The sequence below is a fragment of the Sturnira hondurensis genome, unplaced genomic scaffold (genome assembly GCF_014824575.4).
Source record: "Sturnira hondurensis isolate 20B ecotype Veracruz unplaced genomic scaffold, ASM1482457v3 Scaffold0013299, whole genome shotgun sequence".
NCBI classification, from domain to species: Eukaryota; Metazoa; Chordata; class Mammalia; order Chiroptera; family Phyllostomidae; genus Sturnira; species Sturnira hondurensis.
In genome coordinates, this window is record NW_028085930.1 from 11,707,480 (window position 1) to 11,735,440 (window position 27,961).

At 37.1% G+C, this 27,961-nt stretch overlaps 1 pseudogene; it reads left to right on the forward strand.

The window, feature by feature from the left end:
• The first annotated feature begins 9,920 nt into the window (after positions 1-9,920).
• LOC118997488 (nucleoside diphosphate kinase, mitochondrial-like) lies at positions 9,921-10,348 on the forward strand (annotated as a pseudogene).
• Positions 10,349-27,961: the final 17,613 nt, after the last annotated feature.

Consider the following 27,961-nt stretch of genomic DNA (forward strand, 5'->3'; position numbering starts at 1 on the left):
GAAGGGAGTTACTGATTTATCAGAGGGTATGAGAGGAGAATTAGTCCATGTAAGTGCAGACTTCAAATGGAATTCCAATCCAATGGATAATGTCCCTTAGGATTCTGCTCAGATGCCACCTACTACAAAGTATAGGATTTAAGGCTGGTGATTCTGGGAGTATCCTTATCCTTTAAACATCCATCTAATCTTTTCTTGAGCCTTCAGTTTCACAGCTGTGAAATCTAGTACCTTCCAGAAGATTTCTATAAATTTCCCAAAATGACTGCCTCATAGTCCCCCAGTTTTTGATCCTCTGTCCACTTGCATCTTGGAATGATTTCTTTCCAGCCAGTGTAACGACTTTAGCCCATTCACTCCTTTCCATAAGAAACTCAGTCATGCACATGATTTCATGAAGTGAGTAACTTTAAGGAATACTTATAAGATCACATTGGACATCACACAGCCTTGTACCATTTCATAGTTCCCCTACCTAATTTTTCTCCTAACCTCCCAATACCCAGCTTTTCCTCACTAGAATGAGCCAATTATTTATTATTGCCCCAATCGGGACATCTTGAAATCGAAAGAGAATGCTATTAATAATACACTAGAATGAGAAGTTTCAACCTGGACTACGTGGGTGGGAGAAAACAAGATACAGGTTCTCCTACCTGTATGTGACCTTTTTCATTATGAGAAGACAGCCCTACAGAAAATGTTGTTCTGTCTTCTCAGCTTTGAGGACTTCCCTTGTTAGACTAGTGGATTTCCCCCAGAATCCCAGAGTATTCTGAGAAATAATTTTTTTAACTTATTGCTTTATGGATACTTTAAGTTTGCAACAATGGATTACCTCTCCCCTAACTATGTTTATGTTTCTCATAATGCCTTTTATCTCTTAAAGCAAAGTGCAGTTAACCTCAATATAATCACTTATGTACACATCCATCTTCTCTCCTAAACAATAAGATTTATTGGGGCAAAGACAATTTCAGTTAATTATAGCAAAATGTTCTAGTTGCTCCCCCATACCTGTTTTCTCCTTTTACTGTCATAATAGAACCTAAAGTTTTAGCTAAGCACATGGTTACCCAGAATTAAAACTCTATTTCTCATCTAGGCAACTTTGTAGCTAGGAGAAACCATGTGATAGTCTAATACAATGGAATATGCTAGTTATACATGTACTTTCTGGATATTTTCTCCCTTTTGCCAATTTGTATTCCTGCTAGATGTCATTTCAATATTGTGACATAGCAAAGAATAGTAGTAATCACCGATTGTACATGTGGTCCTCTCCATTTATCATCTTCTGGTGCCCATAAGCAGGATCTTGTAATTATCTCTTACCAACATAATGTGATCAAAGCATGAGTTTCGTCACTTACAGAAACATATCTGTAAGTGATCTCCCCACGTGTATTCTCCATTTTTCTTCCTTTGCCATAGTGACCATGGAGACCACTATTTCCAAATATATAACAATAAGGAGAAGGGCCACTGAACCCATACAAAGCAACTCAGGTTTGTAGCCAATTTGTCACTGCAGCACACACAGCCTGGTATTATTTGACTAGAGTAGATAATGAACCACCTTAGGCCATGAAGTCAAGGTCAACACCTTTGGGATAATGGAGCTACAATATAGAAGGATTCTGGCTCCCTGACATTATGAAAATGACATACCACCTGTAAACAATTTACTTCTGAGCTTAATGTGAGAAATAAATACCCATGTTGTTTAATCCACCACTAAGTTAGGCCAATTTGCAGCAGTCAAATCCATTTTTAATACCTTTACCTTTCTCACATCATCTGTTCCAGTATCTCACTTATCAGAGGTACTTGACTAAACATTTGGTGATTGACACTGAACTGATTAGGTGATAGTGTGAGAAGGTATAGGGTATTCAGGCAAAAGCAGATTGAGGGAAAGTCCACTGGAGAGGAAAAGCTATTTAAGAAGTTTAAACTTTTGGACAAACTTTCCAGGCATTTCCTGACACATCAGCTGGGAAATAGAGTCCTAACCCAGAGGTGCCTTCTGTCAACCTATGGATCTAATCACACCTACAGACGAGTTTTGTGGGGTTTGCACTGCATTAAAAAACCCGTGAATTAGTTGTCAATGTCCATAAACATAATTTATATGAAAATACATATTTCTGGCATCTTTTAGGAAAAATCTGGCAAATTAGGGCACATTCTTGTATTGTAAAGACTGTTGTCTGGGACTATTGCTGCTCTTTTTAGTTAGGACAAGAGTAACCGGTTAATAATGACTATGACATTGTTCTCTGACAGCAAGGCTATGTGTCAATTAGCATCTAAATCGGAGCACTTGCTTTCTTGCTTTTCAAAAATTTGGCCTACTTCCAGAGGGAATCTTACAAGTAACTGTGATTGAGAGTCCTACCTAAGACATTGAAACACCTGCCTTAGACATTTGTTTAAGGAGCAAAATCCTAGGCAACAAGGCTTGAACAGCAAGAACAAAAGGAAGAAGGAGATAATAACAGAATAGTACTGCCAACAAAAGGATCTCAGACAACAAGAATCATGATGGCAGAAGGCATGTATGTGAGCAGGTGTGATGAGAGGACAACGATCCCAGTAGGCATATGACCATCACATTCTCTGCCTGTTCTCTTAGCCCCACTGAAAGATGAAGTAGCCCCCAGACCCCAGGTCTAATGTAAGAACCATATGCTATTGTGCTCCTTTGAGCCCTGCTCCTAGATCTTGATAGAATTCTTGACAACTTGAATGGTGATTGGTGCTTCTCCAAAGACTTGAAAGATTGAAAGGAAAATAGATAGTCCATACGTCTCTCCCCATTCATCTTGGTTTCAATAAGAAATGTGATGATGGAAGGTGAAATACAAGAAAAGACAAAATGAGGTTGTAAATCATTTTCTTGCTTTTCTTGCTCAGAAAAGCCTGTTGAGTGCTTAAGAGAGCAAGGGAAAGAGCAAGATGTGGAGAGGGAGGGAGGGAGAAGACCGACATTGAAACAAAGGGAAAAGTTGTATTGTTGTGTTTCAGTTAATCTCTTGATGTTGGTGGGTGTGGAGCCCCAGATGTTAGAGTTAATGCAATATGCATTAGTTCATCACATTGGGAAATCTTTAGTCCCTGCAACAAAGAATTAATAAATCTGGTAATTGTGTCATGTCTGTAATATAGGCTAGGAAAAAAGTTGTGTAAATCATTTGATAAATGTGCATGCCCAGATAGCATGTGTTTCTGAGATCTTCCACAGGGATTGACCCAAAAGGTTTCCCTAGCATTTCTTACCTTCCACTGAGCGCTCTGTAGGGGGAGCTGGTATTAAACAGAATTGTTATTTTTGAGTGTAGCATTGGCCTTCATTTAACAGCACATAAAATCGATTCTCTATGCTTTGTTTCTTATCAAAACCCTCCCTAAAACACGAGTTCTCTAAGGTAATCAGAGATAATCGCAAGCTTGCCAAGATGTTCCTTTTGATTTTCTAAACATTAAAAATCAAATATGGTTCAGTTTTAGCTCTTAAGAGGCTCAGTTTTTCTTTTTAATAAAATGAACAACTAAGCAGTTGTCTACAGCATCAGGACACTAAATATGTATCCAGAATGACATATGCAATATGCTTTATAAAACATTTCTGAATTCCTCTTTTGATTTTTCTGCAGCATGTTGAAGGGTATGAAATTAAAAATAATTGTCACATCTTCATCATTGGTTTTTATACCTCTTCAGTGTGCTAAATTCTATGCAGAAGGATGGATGTGGGAGAAGTAAAAGAAATCTGAGAAGTAAAGGAGTCTAAAAAGGAAGTGTCCTGAGGACAGAATCACATTTACTACAGTTACATCAATGTATTTGCTGCTAGAAGATTTCTGTATCAGTTAGAATGACACATTGTGTAGGCTTGAGTAAACCAATGAACAATGGAAAGCTATGTTCCCATATGTACATATGGGATTAATGAAAGCTATGTTCCCATATGTACGTATGGTGATTAATCTCTCAGAAGACGAGGACAATAATTTGAAGGTGCCGTATCACAATCGACACAAGTTATTATTGACGATATCAGCTTGTATGGGCCTTTTGGCAGGACTGTCTCATGTCATTCAAAAAACTACCATAATTCACAATTATATATATTCTTGGCTCGTGTAATTTTATCTTGGGAAGGAAGAAGTTGGGAAGTCTTTACTGTATGCCCTTAAAATGATGATAAGTATAAGAATAGGAGTTTTAGGGGGGTTACTGATCTATTAGAGGGTATGAGAGAGGACTATATATGGAGACAGAAGGAGAGGGAGAGAGAGATAGACAGGGATAGAGAGACAAAAAGAATATAAGGAATTGGCTCATGCAATTATGGAAGCTGAGGAGTTCCTCAGTCTGTTTTCTGCCTGCCAGCTGGAGACCCAGGAAAGTTAGTGGTGTCATTCCAATCTAAACCTGAAGGCCTGGGAGTCTAGAACTGATGATGTAGGTCTCAGTCCAAAGGTTGGAAAAGACCTACATCCCAGCTCAAGCATTCAGGCAGAGAAAGCAAATTCTTTGTCCTTCTGCCTTTTTATCTTGTTCAGACCCTCAATGCAAAGGCTGATGCCCACCGCCACTGGGGAGGAGTTCTTCCTTACTCAGTCTGATTCATATGCTAATCTCTACTGAAGACACCCTCACAGACACACCCAAAAATAATGATCAACCCTATATTTGGGCACCTCATAATCCAGTCAAGCTGATGTATAAAATCAACCTTCATACATATTAAAGGAATAAACTATAGACTGGGGAGGGAAGGCTAGATATCTGAGATGTTAAATGGTTTTGGTCAGTATCCTGGAAGAAGATATATACCTGTGAGGCTTTAAAACATGTCTGCACCCTGTGCTCAGGGAAATAAGCCAAATAATATATGGTTCCATTTATATGAGGTCTCCCAAAGACAGGAAGTAGAATGGTGGTTGCTAGGAGCAAGGGAGAGGAGGAGAATGGAGAGTTACTGTTTGAGGGATAAAGAGTTTCTGTTTTGCAAGAAGAGTCCTGGAGATGGATGGTGGGGACGGCTGCACAACAACCTGAATGTACTCAATGCCCCTGAACCGTGTCCTTTAAAAACTAGTTAAGATGTCAAATTTTATGTTATGTGTATTTTATCCTAATAAATATTACTAATAACTTTTAAAAGCATGTCTGTAAATTGCATTCCCATCAAAAGGCAGGTCTTACTTTTTCACCATTAAATAAGGGCTGGTCTTAGTCTTAGTGACTTATCCACAGAGGCTAACTCACAAAAAGGGATACAGCTTCATCTAGCACTCTCTCTCTTTCTCTGTCTCAACATCACCTTTAAAACCCTAAGCCACATCATAAAAAATTATGCTGGAAAGATCAAAAAAGGACATAAAGATAGAGAAACAACTTGGAGTAGCCCCAACTGTTCAGCCCCTACCTGATTGAGCCACCAGGCAGCATCAACTTTCAGACGTGTTAATGAACAAGCCTTCAGGTGTCCCCGTCACCACAGTCCGATCCAACCACCTATAGAGACACCAAGTGAGAACGGCCTAGCTGAGCTCAATCAACTCCAGGACCATTAGAGATGATGGTGACAATGATGATAAATGTTGTTGTTTTAAGTTTTGTTACATAGTGCTAATAACCAGAATTATCTTCAAATCATCTTTTTTTTCTGAGTGTCCTTCCCTCCATCAGCTATAAAATTAGGCTATCTCTAAAAATCTTTACAATTCCAAAATGTAGTGGAGAATCTACAGTGAAGTCAAAGCTGGTGCAGCTGAGTAATATCTGAAATAATTTTTATGCAATTATCCCCATATTGTGCCTATTTCTTTTCCTTTCCTTTCTTTCAAAGCACAGACTTGCTGTCTAGCATTGCCTCAGGGGATGAACACTACGGGACTGAAACCTGAAGATGTCTTCACTCTTTGTTTCCCAGTCCTTTATAAAATCACATGAATTTTGGAGAGGGGAAAGGAAGAAGGCAAAACAGCATGTAGAAAGAAGCAGAGTAGCATGACAAAAAAATAGTAGCAGGAGAGAGACACCCTTCCCTAACCACAAGAAGATTCCTCTGTACTTCTTGTAGTTTCTTTCGATGATGGAAGTGGAAAGAAAGGAGAAAAATACCTGAAGGTCATGCAAGCAAAAGAGGCTGTGCACCTCCTTGGCAACAGCCTAAGGAAGGAGTAACTCTCCAGGGAAGAATGGTGTCTTTGGACAATGGGATTCTGGGAGGCCTTGAGATAGAGTCCCATGTCCCAAACATGACATGAAGCCCCCCAGAATGATCAAGCAGAAAGGATCTGAAAATAAAAATAAGTTGATTTATAAAAAAAATAAAGAGATGTGATTTCTCTTATCTCCTTGAGTCTCTGAAGGATGATTTATACACTGCACCGTGAGTTAGAAGTAATCAGAGATAGCTCAGGAAGTGATGAGCTGTGTTTCCAGGATTTGGAGAAAAATTTTTGCCTGGTTTGGGAAAGGAGAGAAATCGTTATCCCCTGAAAGGACAATGAGGACCATTCATGAGGAATGGGAAAAGAGAACATACCGTGCCTTTGAAGATGGTCCCCTTTCCGAACCATATAGGTTTCTGTAAAAACAAAATAAAGGGGGGGAGGGAAGAAAGATGTGTGTGTGTGTGTGTGTGTGTGTAAGAGAGAGAGAGAGAGAAAATTGTTTCACCATGGCTCATGGAAACACAGCCATACCAGTGTCGATTTCACAAATGACCATACAGTGTGGGGAACTATGACCTTTTACCTCTTATATAAATAAAACAATTTTGCTGCAAGAAAGAAGTAGGAGGCAATGCCGTTGAAGGTTAAGGAGGCACTAGCAGCAGTGGCAAGGCCAGGCTTCTAGAACTGTGGACTGCATCAAGGCAGAGGGGCAGGGCAGAAGATCCAGAAAAGATGACGAAACCTTCCTGGGGATCTCCAGAAACATTTTGATGAGACTTTGAGAGGCTGAAGTTTTTAAGGTATGCACATTGAGTCAAGACACCAAGGATATTATTTATTTGCCACGAAAGTGACACAATAGTACTTCTAGAGTCATACAGCCTGAGAAAAGTTAAGTTCCAAAATCAAATGTTTGAAATCTAGAACAAGCATTCTGAAACAATTCTATGATCTAATTGGCAATAACTAAGCCTCTGATAGACTACTGTGCAAATCTAATTCTATGATTCTTGGTAATTGTGAAATTAAGTTTAGTCAGAAAGCTTCATTTCCCTCTATTTCTTAAGCCATGATCTAAATAAACACTGCCTGAGAGAATTAATCTCTCTTTCCCACATGCACGGATAGAAATTTTTTTCTTCATAGTAGCAATTATCACAATCCTATTTGGGTTAGTCTTATGTTTGGGGCTGACTCCCCAAGAGACTGTGAGCTGCTGCGGAGCAGTGACCTTGCCCCATTCTTTATGTGCTTCTCACAGTTCTCCTTATAGAACTTTGTATATGATAATCATCCATTCATTGGAAACATATATAGCATATCCGTTTTGTGCCCAGCACTCTTCTCAATAAATAATTCAGAGAATTGAAAATGAAAAGCTTCTCATTTGTGGTAACAAAGCTATTAGGAAAGCTAAGCTGTTTCTCCAAAAATATTACTTAAGGGGAAAGTAGTTATAAAAAATCTGTCTGCTCACGTTATTTAGGACATTCGCCTCTATGTTTGTATATAAGAGAGATGGAGCTACCATTTTCAGGTTTTGTGTTAACTTTGATACTTATATGAGGGTTTTACAATAGATTTATAAATTATGTTGGAATCATTGCTTTATCATGATTTCAATCAATTTTATACCACTGGAGTCCAAATCTTTTAAGTTTAGGAGAATTTGTTGATAAAATCATTTGGCTCTAACATGTGCAGAGTTTGGAGGTCATCACCCCTCTCCTGATAACAAAACAGCTGAACAAACTTAAAATCAATTTTTCTTAGATCTCTCAGAGACTTGAGGTCACAGGACAAACCACTGGCCCCCAAACTGAGAGACAGAAAGATGGGCATGGCATTTCACAGCTTATGGGGAATAGAAACCACTGCAGCCAGGAACCGGTGGGAAAACATAAATGGCACCGGACCAGCTGATGGAGACTGAGCATGGACTAGCTGAAGAGAGAAAAAGCTACTGGAGGCCCCACATTAGGAGGTTCCCCTGACTCCTGGGTTTTACGCATCGTGAATTTCACCAGTTTCTCACAGGGAAGATCAATGACAAATCTCTGCTGCTTCTGGCAAAGGGATAACAAACGTAAACTTTCTGAAATATGCCCAGGGCATTGCACCCTCCTTAACAAAGACCTCTCTTGAAAGGAAACCATTTTGCTGGAACCTAATTGACCTGTGGCAACAGGAATGCCCACTACTAGTTCTCTCTAGCTTTTCAGAGGAGAGAGGGAAATGCACGCCTCCAACTCCCTCAGACCTTCCTGTGTCAGCCAAGGAGAGTTGGGGTGGGGGGAACAGCTAAAAATTACTTGTAAAGGTCACAGGCTGGGGTCACAGGCCCACCAAAGACCGAGACCTAATAATAGGCTTCCAGATCATTTCCCCTTTACACTTACTTCCACATCAACAGAAATCTTGCATAATAAGAAGGAACTACATCTGAAAGAACAGCAAGGCTCAGATTCTAATTAAGAAAGGGTCTCTAGGGAAACCCAAAGGCAACATTGAACACAAAACCAACGACACTAGAGGAAATTCTAACCTCACACAGATATAGCAAACACTAAAGACAGCCTAATTCCCAACCAGATAAACGTAAAACCTGACACTAAAGGTCTGTTCACCTCATTTTCTTACCCAATACACCGTGTCCAACTTTCATATACAATACAAGCTACAATATACACACACACACAAACCCAATTGTCAAGACACAGAGCAAGTACCAGAACCAGACTCATAATTGGCAGGTATTTTGAAATCATCAGACCATGAATTTAAAATAACTGTAATCCATACATGAAGGGCTCTAAAGGAAAAAATAAACAACATGCAAGAACAGAAGGTCAATTGCAGAGAGATTAAAACTCTAGGAAAGAATCAAAACTAAATGCTAGAAATAAAAGAAATAACAAAAATGAAGAATGCCTTTGACAGCTCCTCCGTAAACTGGATATAACTGACGAAAGAATCAGATACAAAGATGTCAGTGAAACCTTTCAAAAGCAAAGAGAAAAAAGACAGAGAAAAAGGAAGATATACACAAGGATTATGGGACAATCACAGAAGTCGTAAGACACCTACGATAGAAATGTCAGAGGAAAAGAAAGAAAGGAACGGAAGAAATGCTTGAAGTAATAGTGACTGAGAATTTTTCAAAATTACTGATGGACACCAAACCTCAGATCAAGAATTAGAAAACACCAAGCAGAATAAATCAAAATATATTTTTAAAAAACTATATCTAGGCATATTATTTTCAAGCTGTAGGGAAGAAAGAAAGAGAGAGAGAGAGGAGAAGGAAGGAAGGAAGGAAGGAAGGAAGGAAGGAAGGAAGGAAGGGAGGGAGGAAGAAAGGAGGGAGGGAGGGAGGGAGGGAGGGAGGGAGGAAGGAAGGAGGGAGGGAAGGGAGGAAGGAAGGAAGGAAGGAAGGAAGAAGGGAGGGAGGGAGGGAGGGAGGGAGGGAGGAAGGAAGGAAGGAAGGAAGGAAAGAAGGAAGGAAGGAAGGAAGGAAAGAAAAGCAAAAGCGAAGTTTTGAAAGAAGCCAGAGAGCTGCTGCGCAGCAGGTGTCCTGACCCAGCCATCTCAAGCTTGCCAGCTCCTGAGGGCATTGCTGGGCCCGGACCTGCTGGTGGTTGAGGTGAAGCCAGATGGGCTGAAGCCGTAGTTCCTTGGGATGTGGTCCAGAGCTTTGAGAGGAGAGGCTTCAAGCTGCTGGTGATGAAGATGCTGCTGGCACCGGAGAGCACCCTGGCTGAGCACCGTCAGAACCTGCAGAAGAAGACCTACTAAGCCCTCCTCAGCTACTTGAGCTCTGGCTCAGTGGTGGTCATGGTCTGGGAAGGCCCCAATTTGGTCTGCACCTGAGGACCATGATAGGACACACCAGCTAGGCTGAGCCTGCCCCACGCCACCATGCAGGGAGACTTCCGTGCCCACATCTGCCGAAGCACTGGCCCAGAAGAACTGGCAGGAAAATGAGGCTCCCAGAAACAGTCTGGGCTGGCTGGTCCATGAAGTCGTGGGAACGTCCTTTGTTCCAGTGGCTTGTGGGAAGGGCCCGGAGAGAGAGCCAGCTGTGTTCCCAGAGCAGTGAGCTGGTGGACTGGGCAGATGAAGGTCAACACAGCGACACCTACCCTGCCTGAGCACTCAGGCTTCCCTCCAGGACCCCAGGAAACAACCAGGACCAGCTCCCTCTGTCGACAATAACTTGAGCCCACACCCATGCTCTGCCCATCTTCTCCAGATGACCACTTTGTCTGCTTTGTGCCTTACCTCAACCCAGAGGGGTTTGGGCCACCAATGTTGACTGTCTTTCTGTATCCTGAGCCAGGAAGAAATTGAACCAAACATTTCTGTTGGCACAGACAACCTTTGGGGTGTCTGCACAAGTGGGTTGTGTGACCTCTCCTTCCCCAAAAGGTGAACATTAGAATTCACTGTGCTATGAAAAATAAATAAATAAAAGGGTGAATGAACATGTCATATTAATATCAAAGAAAACGAAAGTGGCTCTATTAATAGCAGATAAATTGGACTTCAGAAGCAAGGATAATTTTCAGGGATAACATGTTTTTGCATAAGGGGGTCAATCTCTGAAAAGACCCAATAATCCTTGATGATTGGGTCATACTTGGTGAATATCAGCCCAACAGCAGAGAATCAAAATCTATGAGGCAAAAACTGACAGATGTTAAGGAGAAATAGGCAAATCTACTATAATTAGTCGGAGACTTTGACACTCCTCTATCAGTAATTGAGAGATTCAGCAGGGAAAGAAAAACTCAATATTGTTAAGATGTCAGTTCTTCCCAGTACAGCGGTAGACAAAACTAGGTTTATAGTTGTAAGTATGAAAAACACAGTTTATTCTTGTGTTGTTATTTATTAATTATTGTGTTATTTTCCACACAAATGGAAACCTATGTTTGCTCATTCCTATGCAATATAAAAATTCAATCCAATCCAATCAATATCTCAGAAAGTTATTTTTTAGATATTGGAAAGCATATTATAAAGTTTATATTAAAAAGCAAGAGACCCAAACTAGCCAACACGATAGGGAAGAAGAACAACAAAGTCAGCAGACCGATATTATCTGACTTCATGACATACTATAAAGCTACAGTAATGAAGAGAGTGTGATATTGGCAAAATAATAGACAAATTGTTCAATGAAATAGAACAGAGAGCCAAGAAACAGACTCACATAAATACAGCCAACTGGTCTTTGACAAGGAATAAAAGCAATTAAATGGAAAAAAGATAATCATTTTTTAATTTTTAATTGTTGTTCAAGTACAGTTGTTTCCATTTTCCCACAACCACTTTCTCCCTCCCAATCTACCCCACTTCCCACTCTCAATCCTACCTTCCTACAGCTTTGTCCGCGGGTCCTTTACACATGTTCCCTGATGACCCTTCACCTTCTTTCTCCTGTCATCTGCCCCCCTCCCCTCTGGTCACTATCCATTTACTCTTTATTTCAATGCTCTAGTTGTATTTTTCCTTCTTGTTTGTTTTGATGATTAGGTTCCACTTATAGGTGAGATCATATGGTATTTGTCTTTCATGATCTTTTCAACAAATGGTACTAACTAGAACAATTGGACATGCACGTGGTAAAAAATGGCGTGGCCTAACACCTTTCCAAAAATGAGCTCACAGCAGATCGGAGATCTAAATGTAAAATGCAAAACTATAAAACTTCTAGAAGATGATAAAAACCTACCTTTGCTTTAAAGATAACCTTTTAGATACAACACCAAAAGCACCATCCATGAGAGGAAAAGTTGATGTCAGACTTAAGTTAAATGAAAATAATCTGCTTTTTTAAAGACACTGCTAAGAGAGTAAAAAGACAAGCCACGAGCTAGGAGAAGATATTTGCTAAACTCACATATAAAAAAAAAACCTTGTATCCAAAATCTGTACAAAGAACTCTTAAAACTTACTAAGAAGAAAACAAACAATCCAATTAAAACATGGATAAAGATCTGATTAGACACCTTACCAAAAAGATACACACGTGTCAAATAAACCTACGCAGATATAAAACATTAAATGTGATTAACAAACAAGCAAGCAAAATATGACCAATGACACTAAAATACGGAACAGGGTCCAGAGGGGAGAGGGGAGAGAATCATAGGGGAAAAGGGGACGGATTCACATGAACAAGTATAAAGAAAACATGGACAATAATTAAGGTGGGGGGCAGAAATGGGAGGGAGGTGGGGAGCACTGGGGGGGGCAGGGCTGGGAATATAAGACAGAAAGCTGTACTTGAACAAGAATTAAATAAAATGAAATAGTTAACATAAAAAATAAAAATAAAATCTTGGCAATAATAAATAAATAAATAAATAAATAAATAAAATTTAAAAATTTAAAAAAAATAAATGTCATTAGGGAATTACAAATTTAAACAATGAAATACCATTACAATGCATTTACAATGGCTAAAATCCAAACACTGGCAACACCAAATGGTGACAAGGATGTAGAACAACAGGAACTCTCATGGAAATGAAAAATGACACAACCCCTTTGTAAGAGTTTGGCAGTTTCTTACAAAGCTAGACATAGGCTTACCATATAATCCAGTGATTATATTCTCAGGCATTTAGCCAAATGAGTTGAAAATATTATCACACAAAAACCTGCGTTTAAATATTTGCTAGTAATTTTATTCATAATTGCCAAAACTGAAGCAACTAAGTCCTTTAATAGAGAACTGAGTAAATTGTTGTATACCAGTACAATTGAATAGTATTTATCATAAAAATAAATTACCTTAAGCCACAACAAGAAATGGAGAAAACTTAAATGCAGGTACATTTCTTTGATGTGGGCCAATCCATTTCTATTGTAGCTGGTTACTTTGTCTTTCTTGGATGTATAGTTATTCAGGGAAATCCATAGTTTCTCTGTATATGGTCTGTCATCTCTCAGGGTGCTTTTGGATAAGAACTAAGATAACTCCAGGTTTTTCTTTTGTGTGGCCCACACTTGGACCCACAGGACACACTTCTACGTCTGCTTCTCTGATAAACTCTAAAAATACAGGCCATGCTGCAAAAATTGCTTCTTTGCTTCATCTTCAGTGCATCTAACAAATCCATCTTTTGCCTTTTAGACTTTCCAAGATAGAATCAGACATATTGTGTCCTCTAAATTTATGGGCTTCACATAGTAAATTCTCCAAGTGATCTTGTTGAAGGTTTTTTTCATTTGTGGGATGGATTTCTCTAAAAATCCTCTACTTATTTCATTTGTAAAACTAACTCTTTTATATCTTTCTTCTAGTCAGGTGATGGAAGGCTCATATAACTAGATTTTGGTCACCCTTCTGACAATTTCATCCTGACCTAGCACCTCACCCTGAAACATAATATTCATGGTCTCAGCAATTTATCTAAAACAATTTTAACATCTTATCACACCATCTTTTCAAATCATTTACTTTTAGGTGTATCTCAGGGTTTTTAGATGAAAGTAACACCAATTGGAAATTAGCTGGTTATAGCCTAGTAGAAAAATTTTAAGGATATTAGATTGCTCAGAGAATATCACAAAATCAGGCTCAAGACTTGCTTAGCAGGAAAAACTAAACCACTCTGCAATGGCTATACCAGTGAAAGCACAGTGCTCCTTCTGTTCAGTCCAGACACCCAATCCTACAAACCCCCAGGCAAGCTGGAGGCCAGACTGCAACTAATCACTTTGAAAATGCAGTGACCCTCTATGATCATTTTCCACCTCCCAGTTAGTTTTACAGATGCACTTGATTGACATATCTCATCACACGTATTTGCCATAGCATCAGGGAATTCTGGGAACATGTAGCCTGTGAATAAGAAATGTGTAATGGGAAGGGTCTCCAAAGAGGAAAGATGTCCGAAAAAGCTGAAAGTCCCAGAAAAGATCAAATGCCCATTTCCATGTGCCATTTGCAAATTCTAGTAAGTGGATTCTTTGAAACAATTAAATCTGGATCATGATAAAGGAATTCATTAGATTCATATTTACTGCGATCTTGGAACTATTCCTGTCAGCATACTAAATATTTTCCAATCTCAACATTTTCTTTTTCCCCTTTCATTTGTTGGATGGCTTAAGGTGTATTGTTTTTGTGTTGCTGTTTCTCTTGCATTTGCATTTTATCAAATTAACACATACATTGGTAACAAATCGAGCAGTATAGAAAGGTTTAGGAGAAAACCGAATCTACAGACCATATACTCCCCATTCTCCAGATGATATTTCTCATAAATTCAGTGTTAGTTTTTCTAGTAATAACATGATAACTTTAGTAATTCTTTTTATTTCTATTTCTTGATTCACCAATTTTAGATAAATGTAAAAATTAAAAATTTCTTATTTAGATACTTCCTTAATTACTTTACGTAACACATTTCAGATGTTTGGGATGGTAGTATAAGTAATGTAAATTTGTTAGGTAGGTATTAAATAGCTCAATAGATACTAATGATTATTTTCATCATCTTTTTTACTTTTTCATCGTCATCATCATCATTATTTACTTACACAACTCACTATCAGCTGTTTTCTGGACCATGTCCTCTTTCTTGGTTTACTTGCAGATTTTAATAAAACAATTCTGGGTTAATCTAGGTCATTTTTTCATGTGATTTTTCAGTACTGAATTTTTTTTTCCTCTATTTTTCCTTCAGTCGTTTGTTTTCTTACATCTTCTAATCTCTCTTATCCTGAGATTTCTATTATTTGCACATTGGATCTTTAGGATAGGTCTTTATATGTGCTATCATTTTTTTCAGATTTTTCCATTGTATATATTTTCTGCTACCTTCTTAGAAACTTTTGTCTCTATCACATCCTTCTAGCCCACTAAACCTCCACCATATTATATGTTGAGATTATCTGGGACTTGCAATCTAGATGATTATTATTTTTAGATTCTGCATAAATAATCATTTACAATTAAAAGAGTCTTATATGTTTTTTAGGCTGCATTTTGTTTTTTTGTTTGCTCTTTTTATTTTATAAGTTTGCTGTATGCATGTATATATGCGTATACATTTATTGATGGAAGTCTTCTCTAGCCATGTCTTCAGATTTTGTGTGTAGTAAATTTTAATTAAAAAATTCAATATTTTTTTTTAATTTAAAAAGAGAAAGAAACTATCTCATCTTGGTCACTGAAGCCTGTTTTTGTTATTAAGACTGAAAAATAATGATACTATCGAATAAGTTACAATCTTATTTTATTCATTTACTCAATAAAGTACTTTTATTAATTAAAGGTACTTTCTGTGAAAAAAATGTTTCTCATAGATCTTTCAAATTGAATGCTACTTTCATGGAGTACAGAATTTTAGGTTCAAAATTACTTTCCTTCAGAATAGTAACATTTTGCTCCAGTGTATTCTAATACACATTGCTTTTGATGAAAAGTGTGATGTTAATTTGATTTCCATTTCTTTATAAAAACCCTATTTTTATCTTTCTGGAAACTTTTGGTTTTCTCATTATCCTCAACATTTTATCAATTTCACCCATAAAGTGACATTATTGCATGTATTCTGTCTGATCTGTATCTCAAAAAGCTAAAGAATCATTTCTCTCTTCAGCTTTGGAATTCTTTTCTACCTTTTCCCCCTTAATAATTTCTTATCCATTCTTTCTTTTCTCTTCTATTAAAATTTTAAAATTAAGATGTTATTCCTCTTAGAATTTTTGAATTTCTATTTCATGGCCAATATGATGTTTCTGACACAGCATATATCTCTTTTTCATTTTGAGAACTATTTGGTGGCAATTACCTGGTTCCATTACCTGAATAATAGAATCTTCTAGTAATTCTGAAGGTGGGGGTAGGATATATTCCTGGTTAGAACATTTCTGGAATTGGTATTCTGATTGTGGAAGATTCTAAGGTCATTTTGAAAGTTGCTGTATGCCTGAACATTCATCAGCTTCTCCCAATAATTTCCTATTTTAATTTGTCCTGTGAGTCCAGGTCAAAAGAAAAGAGGTGGGCTAACCAGGTCCTCAGAATACATTACTCTAATTTATCACCTCCACCACTGTTCTTCTCCACCTGAATCACAGGACTGTTAGCTTTGAATTTTTATAGAACAATGCCCAAGCGTCTATATATGTCATGACCGTAAGTTACTGCCATGTATTCAGTTCTATTTGCTTTCCATTTGTTGAGGAATTTCTTAACATTTCTGCTTCACTTAGGTCTCTCTTTTTTAAGCAGAGTAATTATTTAGTTATTTTTAAGTGATCTTGCTTATCATTTTCAGAAATATTGAATAGTCATCTGCTTATTATCTTAACCCAGTTTTCTCAGAACACATTGAGAACACTATCTTTTAAGAATAATACTCTAGGCACCAAATTATAGCCCCATACATTTCATTATTTTTAAAGTCCTGGAGTTTGACCAGAACATTATTAGCATGAAGGCCAAGAATAGAAAAGGCTGACATTTAAAATTGATTTTGGCTGAATCTTGGATGTTATGCTGGCTATTATTTCTTTTTGTCCAGAATAATTAAAAAATTACTTTCATAAAGTGGATAGTTAGTTTCTTTTAAAAATATACTAACTGAGTATTGAAAAGCCACTATACTTGAAGGAGAAATTAATTGCACGTAAGTAACAGCATCTTCAAGGTGTATCCACAAAAAATTCTCTGAGATTTGAAGGGGATTATAAGAATCAAAATGATTTTGTAAACTCCAAGATAGTAACTTTTCTGTACCAAATTATAATACCTCTTGAAAAAAATGAATTAAACGTTAAAAATAAATTAAGCCTTTAAATAGTTAAAACAAAGAATAATATTCTAAGACTAACTGATTTATTCTCGTTTAAGGATTTCATCTCAAATTATTTCATTTAAATGTTAGGGCACAGTAAGAAGCAGCAAACTATTATATGAGATTATCTGAGAAGATAACTTGGCGCACTAGTGTGAATACCTGAAGGTTGACATGCCAGCGTGAAGTCTTGCACAAGCCGAATTTTCTTCACGTAGTAAAGATGATAGATCCTCACACCCCTCCAATGCACCGTCATCACCATTCCTTGGAAGGAAGTAGGGATAAAATTGAATAAAGTTTAACTCTCTTTTGGCTCAAAGAGTGGGAAGGAAACTACAGATTTATGACTAAAACTAAGAAGTAGTATTTTATGTAAAAGACTATTAATGCTAGAATCAACTTCAGATTCTGTGAATCAGAATATTTGCAGGTGACCGAAGATTCACACACTTCTAGAAAAGAAAATGGGAATGTGAGTGACCAAATAATAAATGAAAAAAAAGGTCTGAGGTATGTTTGTAAAGATTGTTAACTTCAGGGGTCCTTAACCAGCGGTCCGTGGAGCCCATGGAGCCCCAGTGGTCTCCCTAGTGGGAGCCCTTCTGAAGGTCTTCGACTCAGTTGAATTTTTATTCAAAATTGTCATATTGAATGTGAATATCTACTTTCATCATACTTTCAAACTGTTTATTCTTACCCCCCCCCCACCAAAATGGTCCAATCACTAATATAATTTAACTCTTTAATTTTCAGGTTAAAAATCTGAGGTCCAGAAAGGGGAATGACTGCCTCAGTCCAAGCCATACTGAGTGGCATTGCCATACTTCATGTGATTAACTAGATGAAGACTCACCCAACTGCCCTTGGCCACTATCCCAGTCTGTGCTTAACTCCAACAGCACCAATTCTCAAAAGGCATGCCTACTGTCCTCCTTAATTCCAAAGTTTTACTAATATTACAGAGTCGTGAATTAGGATGAGAGGCTGGAACTGTGTTAGACCTCGCAAATCTAAAGGTTTGTGGACATCAATAATCAATGTCAAAAATCTATATTTGTAGAAATCTGACCAATGACTGAGTTATGTCAGTCCCTGAGAATCCGTGCGCTTGTTCCCGTCAAGACCATATCTGTGCTCTGTCTTCCACAGTAAGCCATTATTTGACTCTAAAGATTTTTTTCAGATCTATAAAGACAAAACAGTATAAACTATACTGGTTTATGCATTTGGAAATTGAATATATAATACTTTAGATTAAGAAGAAAATAAATCCCTGGACTGAAGAGGAAATGATTTCTGCAATAGCATTGTCTGTTTTTAGTCTATTTTACCTTCAAGGTTTTTATATTAACATTACTTTTTAAAATTTTCTTAGGCTAAAAAAATGCTCTTGGAAAATGCACCATCTGTGCTTTGTCTGATTAGCTGGTCCAAATGGAATGGATGTCAAATTTTGAGTCTCTCTGATTTTTATGAAAATAAAAAGAAGCTTCACTTCTAACTCAGCTTTATGAGTGAATCAATGAGGAGTCATCTACTGCATAATCTTCCCCTTAGAAAGTGATAAATATTTACAGTATATAATGAGATTTCATGTCAAAAATTGATGGTATTTATTGTGTTTTAATAAAAGCAGATTTGAAAACATTAGTTTTATTAAACAAAAAACAATATTGTTTTAAAAATTGCCATTTTCATATTTGCTTTTCTGTGGAGACTTATACACAAAGGCAGACTTTTAGCTAACTATATTACTATGGAAATCAGCTCCAACTTGAATAGAAATAGTACAAAATAATGAAAACACTAATACATCTTTACACATTGTATTATTCATCTATCAATTACTTTCCCTTTTGTGGGGCTCACTGTTCCAGGTTTGGCTGTTTAACAGTCGTATTTTTTCCAATATTTATTCTCAATTGCTTTTCTCAATCTCGATCCTAAGAATTAACTAAAAAAAGGAATATTTAAAAGGTCATGTTGTCCTTTCCTGTGCAAATCTATGAGATAAGGCTGTTACTAACGCATTTTCTAATTTTTTAAGTAAATGTTAAGGGGAACATTTGGTTCTCTTATGAAAAGCTTTCCACAAACAGGTAAAAAAAAAACACAGATTTTTCTTCAAAATCTGTCTACATTCCCTAACGCTTGAGGAACTGGGTTCAAAAGGATCATCTATCTCTCCTGAAGTGAAAAGGTTTTCAGCCACTGACCAGGAGAAGGCAATGGTTTCTACAGCCAGCAACGAAAATATCTGGTCACAAGTGACTCTACAGCAGAGATTATTTCTCAAATGCTTTTCAGCATCTAGTGTGAAATAATAGGTGGTTGGTGACCACAGCAAACTGGAAAGTGCAGGCTCACAATAGACGCGAGGATTCACACTTTAAAGCAGTAGCGCGCTGTCGAGAGAAAACACATCTCGGTGCTAAATCCAGCCAGAGGAGTACCAGATTTTGATCGCCAGACTACCCACTATGTCAAAGCTCATGGGACTGATTTTGGCCTTCCTTGTTCCACACTCGTCCATTAGTCTGCTTTTTTTAAAAAATTGTTGTTCAAGTACAGTTGTCTCTATTTTCCCACCGCCACTCTCCGTCGTTGCACCCACCTCCACCTCCCGCCCTCCATCCTTCCTCCCTTTGCCTTTGTCCAGGGCTCCTTTATACATGTTCCTTGGCAACCCTTCCCCTTCTTTTCCTAGTTATTCCCCGCCCCCTCCCCTTTGGTTCCTGTTGGTTCTTTATTTCAGTGTCTCTGATTCTATTTTTCTTGCTTGTTTGTTGAGTTGATCAGGTTCCATTTATAGGTGATTGTTTTATTCTGAGGTATTATTTGTGGTGTTTCCTTCCTTCTTATGAATGTTTTACTGGTTATTTGTTCTTTCACTAAGGTTTTGTTTTCCTGAACGGATAATGCATACATGTGGTTCAAAGTGAAAAAATATATAAAGTGACAGGCAGCGAAGAACCTTGCTCTCCCCCATGCCTTCAGGTGTTCAGTTTCCATACCGTAAAAGATAACTTCTATTTTTGGTTTTTGTGTTTCTACCGATGTCATTATATTTGTATGCAAGCAGAAAAATACACACAAACACACACATAAATATTCTTATGTTTCCTATTATAGATAAAATGTCATATGATAGATATTCATACATTTTTCCACTTTATTGAATGTATTAGGTTGACACTAATGAACAACATTTCCACAACACATCATCTGTACATGGTATTGTAAGTTCACTATCCCAAGTCAAGTCTCTGTCCATCTCCATTTATCCTCCCTATATATTTTTCCTTTTTAAAGTCACTTATTTGAAAATCACTTTTTACATAAAAATAAATGTCTGAATATATATAAATATAAAATACACTCCTTAACATCGATTTCCTTAGTGACCTTTATATATATGCCTAGTGTGTTTCCTCATTCCTTCATATAGCTGCATTATATTCCTTTTTATATATTATATTAACATATATAAACACATAATATATGGACTATGTATTATACTTATATAATACAGTTTATGTTTCTATAATAAAGTATATTATATTTCTATAACACACATACTTATATAACACATATTCATATATTTTTAATATATTATATACTCCAAATCTATATTATAATTTATTTATTTAACTAATGCAATATTGGTAGGTTTTCAAGTGATTTCCAAATATTTTCTACTATAAAAATCTCTGCATGCATTATTTTGCATAAATAAAAATCTACACACATTACTTTACACATATACAAGTGTATCTCTAAAATAAGTAGTAGAAATGATATGGCTTGGTTAAAGGTACTTAAAATTTTGACAAATATTGCTAAATTAACCTTAGAAACTATACTGGTTTGAGGCAATGTCTATTCTTACCATACCCAATCCTACCACATTTACAAAGGAAATGTACTTTCAAACTTTTGAATGCTGTCAATTTAATGGTTAAAAAATGATATTCTGGTGTAGTTTTAATGTATTTTTTAATATTATAAGTGATATTGAGCATCTTCTCATGTGTCTTAAGGCCATTTCTAGTTACTTTCCTATGAAATATCTGTACATATCATTTGTTTATTTTTCTATAAAGTTAATCAAATTGCTTTCAATTTCTAATGCATTATAAATTAGAAATATTAGTAATTTATAAGATCAGGTGCATATTTACATAAATCCCACTTTTATTGTTACTAGTGGTTATTTCGCTTTTCATGCATAGGTCTTTTTTTAATGCAATTGAATCTATCAATCTTTTGCTTTATGGCTTCTGGATTTCAAGTCAGATAAAAGTCTCACTCCAAGATTATGATAAAATTTATCTGTAGTTCTCCGAGTATTTTCATTACTTTATATTTTAATATCTAAGTTTTTTAATCCTTTTTGAATTTAGGATGGTAAATGATATCATCTACCCATGATATGGATCCATAGTTAACAAACATTTCACCTACTTCTTATAGATTTAAGGTACTATCTTTATTATATAAAGTATTTGTATACACATTTAGATCTTTTTCTGGAATTGTGTTCAACTAGTTTGTTTTTCTATTATTCATAAATACCAGAATATTTTAATGATGTATTCACATGTAGAAAGGCTTAGTTCACTTGCAAAACTCTTTACTAAAATTATACTTGGTTATCCTTGTTTTTTAATATTAATTTTATCAGCTTTTCTAGCTTTGTTTTTAAAATAGTAATTTTATTGTAATCATAAAAAATTAATTAACATGAAAAGTCTGGATGTATTAATGATATAAAATCTCCTACCAAGAACAGAGTCTCTTCCCCCTTTTCTCAGATGTTTTTTTAATGTCCTGCAAGAACTTTTTGACTCAGCAATTCCACCGGTAGGATTATATCCTAAGAACCCTGAAACACCAATCCAAAAGAAACTATACACCCCAATGTTCATAGCAGCACAATTTACAATAGCCAAGTGCTGGAAGCAACCTAGGTGCCCGTCAGTAAATGACTGGATCAAAAAACTGTGGTACATTTACACAATGGAATACTACACAGCAGAAAGAAAAATGAGCTCCTACCCTTTGCAACAGCATGGATGGATCTGGAGAGCATTATGCTGAGTGAAATAAACCAGGTGGTGAGGGGCAAATACCATATGATCTCACCTTTAACTGGAACCTAATCAACAAAACAAACAAGCAAGCAAAATATAATCAAAGACATTGAAATTAAGAACAAACTGACAGTAACCAGAGGGGAGAGGGAAGGGGATAATGGGGGGGGAAGGGTGAAGGGTTTGCAAGAACAACTATAAAGGACACATGGACAAAAACAAGGGAAAGTGAAAACAGGGTAGGGAGGTGGGGATGGCTGGGGTGGTGGAAAAAGGCAAAAAACTGTACTTGAACAAAAATAAAATTCAAAAGTATTTAATAAATGTAAGTAAAGATGAGCTTTTTTAAATTTTTATTTTTATTTAATTCTTGTTCAAGTACAGTTTTCTGTCTTATATTCCCAGCCCTGGCCCCCCATTGCTCCCCACCTCCCTCCCATTTCCGCCCCCCACCTTAGTTATTGTCCATGTGTCCTTTATATTTGTTCATGTGAGTCCATCTCCTTTTCCCCTATGATTCAGAAGAGCTTTTTAATATATTCTTTATAAGCACATTGGACATTTTTATTATGCTGATTTTTAATTATTTCATTTTCTATACATATTTCTTCAGTAAATATCTACCAATTTTTTTTCTTTTTTCTTTATTTATCTTTTAAATTTATTTAATTGTTGTTCAAGTGCAATTTTCTGTCTTTGACTCCCATCCCAGCCCACCCCCTCACTGCTCCCCACCTCCCTCCCATTTCCACCCCCCTTAGTTGTTGTCCATGTGTCCTTTATACTAGTTCCTGTAAATCCTTCCCCTTTTCCCCTAAAATTCCCTCCCCCTCTCCTCTCTGGTCACTGTCGGCCTGTTCTCTATTTCAGTGTCTTTGGTTCTATTTTACTTGCTTGTTTGTTTTGTTGTTTAGCTTCCTGTTAAAGGTGAGATCATATGGTATTTGTCTTTCACCGCCTGGCTTATTTTACTCAGCATAATGCTTTCCAATTCCATCCATGATGTTGCAAAGGGTAGGAGCTCCTTCTTTCTTTCTCTTTTTTCTTTTATATATTTTATCTGGTGGCTTTTTGTACATAGGAAAGCAGTTTATTTCTATAGTAAGTAAAATGTGGCTTTGGGCCTGAGATAGGTACAGACAAAAATAGAAAAACAGATGTGAGATTCTCATGTTAAAGAAACATGTACCTATTCTTATTCTTACCTTGTTTATAGTTTTTTCAGTACAAGATGAATATTGACCTTTATCAAATGTTTTTCAAAGGCTTAAATGTGATCATTATTTTTCTCCTTAAATGTATAAAAGTGATGAATGATATTAATAGATACCTTACAAGGAACCATCCTTGAATTTCTGTAACTGAACCCAGTTGGTAGGTTTAATTATTACTAAATGCCATCAGCTAATGCTTTATCTAAAATGTGTACATTGATATGCATAAATGAGATTGTTCTTTAGGATTATTTTTTGTACAATATTTGTTACATTATCTATACATTTGTAATGTATAGATATCTCTATACATTACAAAAAATCATTTGAATTTTTTCTTTTTCTAATGCTCTGGAAAAGTTTAAATAGCATTAATATATCTACTCATTAAGCTTTAGTAGACCTTTTTTTATGAACCTAGCTAGGTCTGGTGTTTTCGGAAAGTAACTCTTTTTTTATGAAATGTCTATTTAAATTTTCTATTTCATCTGAGATAAGTTTTGGAATACTTTGTATTGTTGAAAATAAGCATCTAGGCACAAGGAAACAAGTCTTGCCTTTGTCTTCCATGCTACTTATAAAAATGTTGTATTCTCTCATTTACATCGAAACCTTCTAACTCTACGGATATTCTATCATGTCTTCTGGGATTAAACCTAAATTGGGGAAGAAACACGGAGAAAGTCTAGTGAGTAGTGACTCAGAGCCCCATTGCTGGAATCCATCATTATCCAGTTTGGCTGGTACTCTTTACCTTTTCCTCACCATTCTCCCATTTCATGAAATCTTTGCCTCCCCTCAATGGTAGGAAAAATTGAATCTGACTGATAGTTCATTATTAATTATTTTATCTAGAGCATGAAACAAGACTTAAAAATTAAAACATTTTTTCCTCCAGCTTTACTGCATTATGCTCCAGTGAAGTAATTAGTGCTGAATGAGAAGCCCTTAATGCCCGAATGCAGAGTAAGGAGGTAGAAGATAAGAATTACAAAAGGAAGGAACAGAATAGTATCTTACAGTGGCTATAAGTTGGGAACTGTTTTCATCAATATTATGGAAGTACCTTAAGTCATCTATGTTCTCATCAATCTGTCCTTCTCCTTTGTCAACAAATCTCCAAGATACCTGAGTGAGTTTTGGAAAGGTGTCTCCCTTCCATGAACAGAGCTCAGCAATGCTCTTGAACATTTCAAGTGCAAGTCCAATAGATAATAAAGGCTGGAGTTAGCTCTTCCCAGCCCACTTTAATACCATCTTCTACTGAGAACCTCTGGCCAGATGATAACCAACTATGTCTCTTCCCCCCTTCATTTGTTATTTTCCTGCTATACAGTTTGCTGTCCACTCAGTTTCCTGTGAATGACTTTTTATTTTTCATCCCAGAATTGCATAGTTCTCTTCCTTTTATAAGTAAAAAAGGTTTTCACCTCTCCAGGTTTCCATTTCCTTATCTATAAAATGGGGATTAAGCCCTGGCTGGTGTAGCTCAGTGGACTGAGCATGGGCCTACAAACTGGAGGATCGTGGTTCCATTCCCAGTCAGGGCACATGCCTGGGTTGCAGGCCGGTTCCTTGCAGGCCAACTCCCAGCAGGGGACACATGAAAGCCAACCATACATTGATGTTTCTCTCCCTCTCTCCTTCCCTCTAAAGATAAGTAAATAAATAATAAATAAATAAAAATAAAAATAAAATGGGGATTATTATAGTCTTTGCAGGTGTCAGATATATCATGAGAACAAGCTGGGATTGAACATCTGATACCATTATGTAAACTGGAAACAAACATATTCATATCAGTCAGCTATGTACATATATACATGTATATCCATATCAGTTATATATATATATATTATGTCTGTAAACATAATTCTCATGTTTATACAAATATTAGCAAACAAGTCTGAAGAAGCCTCTAAAAATAGAAAGAAAATCACTGAAACGCTAGTGTTCCCAAAGGCTCTCAGATGCTGGGGACATACCTTTACAATAGGTGCTCACCTAGCCTCAGCTTGCATCTCAGTTACCTGTTTGAACCATAACAGCTTCAAACTCAGATGGCTGAGGTGGACAGAACTACAACGTCTGCATCCAGCAAGGCAAAAGCATCAAATGATAGCAGAGGGATTAGCACCCGTCATGTGTTATGTCTGCTGTTCTCACTGGCCTGTCCCCTAAGGTTTAACCCACACTGGGGAGTTTCTCCAAGCCTGCGGTTAGGGGTGGGGGTGGGGAGGAATCCGCTTCTTCTTCATATGGCTCTTATTTTTCTGTCTGTCTTCAGCAGAATAGTGGAGCTGAGGGGGAGCCGTGTTTGTGTGGCTTCTATACGTTTATTTTTAGCAGGAGCCAAGGTGGGGGAAGAGTGGCCTGGTATCCAGCATGAGGTTTCTTTCTGATCCTGAGTGAGTGGGCATCCTGACACCTCCAAGGCAGTCTGATTTCCGTCACTGTGGCAGGTCACTGTGATTCCTTTGGTCTCACTGGCGGATGGAGGCATCTGTCATCAGGGAGACCGGTTCAGAACTGTCCAGTCCAGGAGCGAAACAAAAAGTAGCTCTGAATTGCAAGACAGGAGGAGAGCTGCAGTCATCTGCATTTTTTCATCTAAATCGGGTTTCTCCTGCAAGCAGGTGGAGGGATGTACCTTACAGGGCCTCTGAGATTGGCTCCCAGCCAGTCTTATGCATTTCTCACAGCTGGCATCAAGATAAACTAATTTTTTTTACTAAATTGACCCCTATTACTTTCATTTTCATAGCTCATAACCAATTGATGGGATACAATTTAATACAATGCAATTAATGTTACCACATCCTTCATAGCAAAACATCACAAAAAAGGAGAAAGAGTTAAAATCTAAGTCTCCCACCAGTTCAGGTCGGGGTGGAGATAGGAAATAGAGAGGATGACATAAACCTAAGAGAAAAGAGAGGTCTAAGAAATAGAAGACGGAATTCTGTTGCCTATAGTGGGAGAGAAAGGCATTATAAAAAATGAGACAACAAATGGTCAGTAATTACTTCACTAAGCTACTTCTAAGAATTCAAGAAAGCTTCCTAAGGGAGATGACGTAAGTTGAGCCTTGAGAAGGAGAGAAGGAGGATGTGAAGCTGGTGAGATAAAGGAAGGCCGTTCCACGCAGAAGGGAAAATGTGAGTGGGGCGGAGGGCTGTGGAACTACAGAGGTGGCCCCACGATCTGACACCTGCCTTCACCTCCCTGTTAACTCCTACCATGCCCCTACACCCCGATAGGTTTCCTCAGTTATTTATCTTTACATCGATTTAAACCCACATATTTCTACTTAATGCAATGGAGTATAATCCACTCCTAGCATTATTTATATTAATGGTCAAATAGTTCCAGATTTCAGACATCAATAACCCTTCCAATATATCTTCTGTGTCTTGTTGACATATCCCCAACATTTTTTGAATACTTTCTTACCGTTTTTGCACAATTCATCTTGTACTTTTTCAGCTTCAGCTTTTTTAAAAAATATTTTATTTATTTATCTTTAGAGGGGAAGGGAAGGAGAAAGGGAGAGAAATATCAATGTATGGTTGCCTCTCATGCGTCCCCTGCCGGGAACTGGCCTGCAACCCAGGCATGGGCCCTGACTGGGAATAGAACCGCGATCCTCTGGTTCACAGGCCCGTGCTCAGTCCACTGAGCTACACCAGCCAGGGCTTCAGCTTCAGCTTTGATATTAATCTTTCCTGCAAGGAGCCCTGGTATTTTTCAGTGGCAAAAGGTGCTCAGGAGCCAACATCTGAGTACTAGTCGTGCTCATTGCTACTAGTATTTCAGGGCTTTCAACCTCCTTCACAGCCAGTAAAAGCACTAACAAAAATACACACATATTTCTGTATCTACCTATTTATATATTCCAGACAATTAGTTTATCTGATAATTCCAATTCCACTCTAACAGCACTGTGTTTATTTCAGCGATCCCCATTCCGTACTTATAACTCCACCAGGGAAATATCTGCCACCCACTCCCAATGATATATTTACTTATTTGTGCAATCATAAAACAGAGTTATTTCAGAATCAGTTGTCTATACCATTGTGAAAATAATTCCTACTAGAATTTAATATTTGTTGTTTCGGGAGTAAAGTTCATGCACCATACAATATCCAAATCTGAAGTGCACAGGTTAATGAATTTTAGTAAGTGCCCGCATCCATGAAACTCAGACTGCTACTAAGACATAAAAGGTTCCATCACTGGCGAAAGTTCTCTTTTGCTTCTTCCTGCTAAATCCTTTGTCCCAATATGTCAGTGTTTCCTGTTCTAGAAATTCATACATTAAAAAACCATACAGTGTGAAGTTTTTAGTATGCCTGTGTTCATTTACCCAATATATTGCCAGAAAGATTCACCCATGTGGTTGTATGATTCAATAGTTTCTTTTCATTTCATGGATTAATAATATTCCAGTGTGTAAAAATAATTTATCTGTTCCTTGGTTGATAGGTGTTTGGGTTGTTTTCCACTTCTGAACTATTATGAATGCTCTGGATATTTCCTATGAAGACTTGTGTGGAAATATAGTGTCATCTCTTTTGGAAAAATTGCTAGGAGTAAAATTGTTAGGAGTAAAATTGTTAGAACATAGGGAA